Source organism: Sander vitreus, unplaced genomic scaffold (genome assembly GCF_031162955.1).
Source record: "Sander vitreus isolate 19-12246 unplaced genomic scaffold, sanVit1 ctg673_0, whole genome shotgun sequence".
In the NCBI taxonomy this organism is placed as follows: domain Eukaryota; kingdom Metazoa; phylum Chordata; class Actinopteri; order Perciformes; family Percidae; genus Sander; species Sander vitreus.
In genome coordinates this window covers 1-5,000 of record NW_027595763.1, presented here as the reverse complement: position 1 = coordinate 5,000, position 5,000 = coordinate 1, and positions in this window count along the sequence as shown.

The window sequence follows — 5,000 nt, the reverse complement described above, 5'->3', positions numbered from 1 at the left end:
TCTCAAGCCTGGGTTACCATGCTCCATCCAATACCCCAGTTAGGGCCTCTATGGCTGGGTCTGGAACTCCTGGCCTCACCTCCAGAATTTCACTGGATCTTGTAATCTTTTAATTGTGATACAGAGCTGGAACCAATTTAACTCAGAAAAAGTTGTTGCAATGAAGACTTGAAAGTATTTTTTGGGGATTCTGGATGCATATTAAAATGCCTCAGTTCATGTAACTGTGTAAGTATGACAACGATAGATTGTAGGTTTCTTAGCTTACTGTCCCACAGACCTGCCTCTGTGATTTATACCTTTATTTCCTTGAGTTTGCCAGATTTTGATGACCTGAACAGCACCTAAGCTGATGATTTTGAAGACAATCTAAACTTTGTTTAATTGTGCAGTATAAAAAGTATCATAACATCTCAGGACATTGTCCCAGAGATCCCAAACTGTTCACACACATTCATGTAGTATTGTTGAACAGCTCTCACAAATCTGGAGCCTATATGTTTATTTTAAGGTACCCTAAATCAACTTCAAATGTTTAGAGGTCGACATGGATTATTTAGGTCAAGAGGTTGCCAAACTGTGTTCAATTGTGAAGAATAAAAAGTATCATAACTTCATTGTCCCAGAGATCCCAATCTGTTCACACACATTCATGTAGTATTGTTGAACAGCTCACACAAATCTGGAGCCTATATGTTTGTAATAAGGTACCCTATACCCACTACAAATCCAAGAGGTCGACATGAATTATTTAGGTCAAGAGGTCACCAAACTGTGTTTAATTTTGCAGTATAAAAAGTATCATAACTTCTCAGAACATTGTCCCAGAGATCCCAAACCTTTCACACACATGCCTTTAGTATTGTTGAACAGCTCACACAAATCTGGAGCCTATAGGTTTATTTGAAGGTACCCTAAACCCACTTGACATGTCAAGAGTTCGACATGATTTCTTTAGCTGTGAAAGGCAAGTCACTTGAATGGATTTTGAAATGTTTTAATGGATATAGTGATTACCAACCTTTTGACTTAAATGAGGGATGCTGTTCTACATTGCTTTAGTGTGTCTGATTGTGCCTATTTACTGTTTATCTGTGTCCCCCATGCAGTCAATTTGGGCCTTTCTCTGAAGCTTATTATTATGGAGCCTGTAATGACATTATTTGCATATCAATCACTTTCACAGGTAGCTCAAAGGCATATGGTTTGACAGTGAATCATGTTTATGTAATGAAACTTCTTGTTGTCATTCCAAATTAATCTACATTGAACTATTACCAGCCGTTTTAATCATTTTAAGTCAAAGACATTTGACCTCTGACATCCCTCTGTTCTTTTTGTTTCAGAGACCAACATAGAAAAACAAAAGAAAGAAGTAAGTGTTTATTTCATTGTGAGTTTTCTTGTATTCAGGTGACTATTATGGTCCGTGCATCTTTTCTTCTTCACATTATTGAAAATCTGAATTGATGTTTTTCCTATGTTAAATTTGCAGTGCATTGCTGTGCTGGCAAAAATATGTACCACCCACCTCCACCACCCCCTCCTCCGCCTCCTCCTCCACCTTCCCCAAACTTGGTGAGACTAATGACAAAGTTTCCTTTGGTCTATGCAGACTTTAAGAGTAATTCTTAACAATGTGTCTTTCATGTTTCAGGATGAGGGAAAAAGGAAGAAGAAGAGAAAGATGAAAAAGATAAATGAGAGGAAAAGAGGGACCAATTGGAAGACGTGGGAGGAATACTACCTGACCTTTCCATTCATTGATGAGGAGGGAGACAGTGAAGAAGAGAATTAGGGTGGTGGGGTTCAGTTTTCAATGTTATATTATTTTTCATCTTTTTTTAAATAAAGTTCAACTTTTTATATATATTATAATCTATCAGTCTGTTTTTCTCTTTCTGTTTATATGCTTCTACACCATGCATGTCCTCACCAAAAGTGAGTGGCTGGCTATGATAGCAGGTGTCTTTGCAGGGAGCTTGATTCAAAATTGGTGTAGTGCCCGAAATGGGACCTAATCAGAAGTGAATAATTGCCTGGCCACGACAGAGAAATCACAGCCAAGTTATGGCCGCGCCCTCTCCTCCAAACGACCTGGAGTCCACGCCATAATCGAACAAAAGTTCATCATTCACTTTAATGTCCTTGGTTGCAATCAAAAGGATGACATCTTTTTCCTCCTCGTCTGTTTGCAGATTAAACAACCTGGGTCTGAGGTTAAATGCAGCCCTGGAGTGATTTACCATTCTTCCATATGTCTGCTGTCCAGGGTGGCAGTCACAGCTAGGCGAATGGGCATCGATGGCCATGGGCTTCCCTGTCTTGTTAGTGTAGAAAAACACATATCCAGTTTCTTCCTCACTGGTTTCCTGGTGTATTTCGTTTCCCTTTTTGGCAGTGACGATGGACCCATGGTAGTCACAGATCACCTCGCCAGGCTGAAATGTGCTGGTGGCAATGACACCCTTGCCTTTCCCTTCAATGTCAGTTATGTGTTAATGCTGTCGTGTTTTCATATTTGCTGTCGTGTTTTCCTATTTGCTGTCGTGTTTTCATGTTTGCTTTCGTGTTTTCATATTTGCTGTTGTGTTTTCATATTTGCTGTCGTATTTTCCTATTTTCCGTTGTGTTTTGTGATTTGTTGAAGTGTTTTCATATTTGCTGTCGTGTTTTCCTATTTGCTGTTGTGTTTTCCTATTTGCCGTTGTGTTTTCCTATTTGCCGTTGTGTTTTCCTATTTGCTGTTGCGTTTTTCTATTTGCTGTTGTGATTTGCACTTCAGGGCCACCGTAGACATGGCTTGGGAGTGGAGTCAGAGCAGCAAAGCAAGTGCATTCTGGGATTTGGTGTCTTTCATCCACATGAGCCAAAAACACATTTCCTGGCTTTTCTCGGCCTAGAAGGCACCAATTTAAATTTTTTTCACATTTATATTACATAAGTGACCCAATTTAAAGTTATATTCAGCTTTCCAGCGGTGAAATATCGTTTTAATAAAATCAAGTAATTCAGGAGTGAGGTTAAAGATAAATCTCGTAAACAATAAGATAAATATACCGGGTTCATACACATTTTAATCAATACTTTTCCATGACTTTTCAGCACATTTCCATGACTATGTATTCCTGAAAATGTTAGTCGACATTATAAGAATAAAAATATGTGTACAAGTTTACCCTCAGAGGTTTAACAATAAAATGGATGACAATTTATGTGGTTCAATACAAAATAAACATTTATTTACACACACACAAAGCAAGATCTTTGAAGGACACAGGGTAAAACACATGTATATCATAGTGTCCTGAAAAAAAACAGCAACTGCAAATTAACAACTAATTGGGCAGTAGTGGAAATTGAATAGTGAATGCACAACTAACAGTTTAATCTTTTTTTAACCCCACTTAAGTTTCTCATGCATATGGAGGACATAACCTTCCCTTTTTAAACACACACACACACACACACACACACACACACACACTTTTTAATTTCTGCAAGCTTTTCATCAATTTGCTTGTCAATGTTGAACAGAGTAGCTAATTTTTCCTTTGCTGTCCGACGGAAACTGTTGGTCTTGGAAATGAAAATCCCTGAATTTAGTCTGCAAGTTAGCCAAATCGTAAAACTCACGGAACTCTCTCATCACATCATCACATAAAGAGTTGTTTAAATGTTTAGCCTCCACAATACTGCGTACTACTATCATCACTTGCCTAACACACTGCTCCTTAGATTTGGCCATGCGTCTCGGGTCAAAGCATTGTAGGCATCATACTAAAATGTGTTTCATAGGAGCCTTTGCCAGAAACTTGTCAAAGAGAGTCATCAGAAGTGTCTTACTGTCCAATCTTATCTCTAGGGACTGAAACCTTTTTAGTGGACATAAGTTGCTTTAGTATAGAGTCTGCAGCGAACCCAAGGTAAATTTCAAAAGCATCTTTGTGCAGGTTATGGTCCTGGTAAGGCACATTCAGGAGCTTGAGTGTGGATGATTCCTTCAGGTGCGTGTCCACCACATATCAGCCCAAGAGTCCTGCAAATATTTTAGTGCAAAGCAAAGGTGCATAACTAATGATTGCTTTCTACTAACCAGGAGCGATGCAAGGCAGGGGTGGCCGACTAGTCAAGGAACAGCAAGAGACTTGGTAGTTTATGAGCAATTTACGAACCGACTATGTGACAGCAGTATAATCTGTCATGTCCTGCCTCCTACAGCTTTATCCAGACACCATTCCTAGCCTAAAACGAAATGAGTAATTCCAGGAAGTGAAAAGGCAACTCACATCTACAAAAATAATTGATATAGTGTCGTTCCTCTCTGATGGTCTAGTAGATAGGATTTGGCGCGCTCACCGCTGCGGCCCGTCTTCAATTCCCGGTCAGGGAATGCCCTTGATGTCAAACATACTCGTTAACCACTTAAGTAAGTGGATTTTTGGACAGGTTTTTCATTGCTTGATTTAGATTTGTCTAATTCTTCCTCATTAAGTTAACACTAGAACCCCGACACTCTTTAGGACGACTATTTCCTTTAAATCCCACCTCCGACAATGCCTGTATCCTTTTGTCGTCATTGATGGGCCATAAACACTTCATCTGCCTCTATCTCAATGACAATTCTTTTTCATCTTTTAAACAACTTCTTGAACCTGAAAACCAATGGATGTGGGTATCAAGTAATGTTATGGATGGATTCAGGTCCAATTTTGACATTTTAGTGCAAAGCAAAGGTGCATAACTAATGATTGATATTTACTAACCAGGAGCGCTGTCCTACATCCTAGGGTGTATTTTCAGACCCTAATTGGCCTTAATTGGCCTTAATTGGCATTGCGGGAAAAAAAAACTGACACGCCTCATACATATGACAGGGGGTTCTCTATTCCCAATTGTCCTCACCGCCGTGAATTATTATACTATACTATTTTTAAATCCCCATAAAACCACTTTGCAATGGGTTATGACTCTGAAATTTGGATATGTTGTAGAATAGA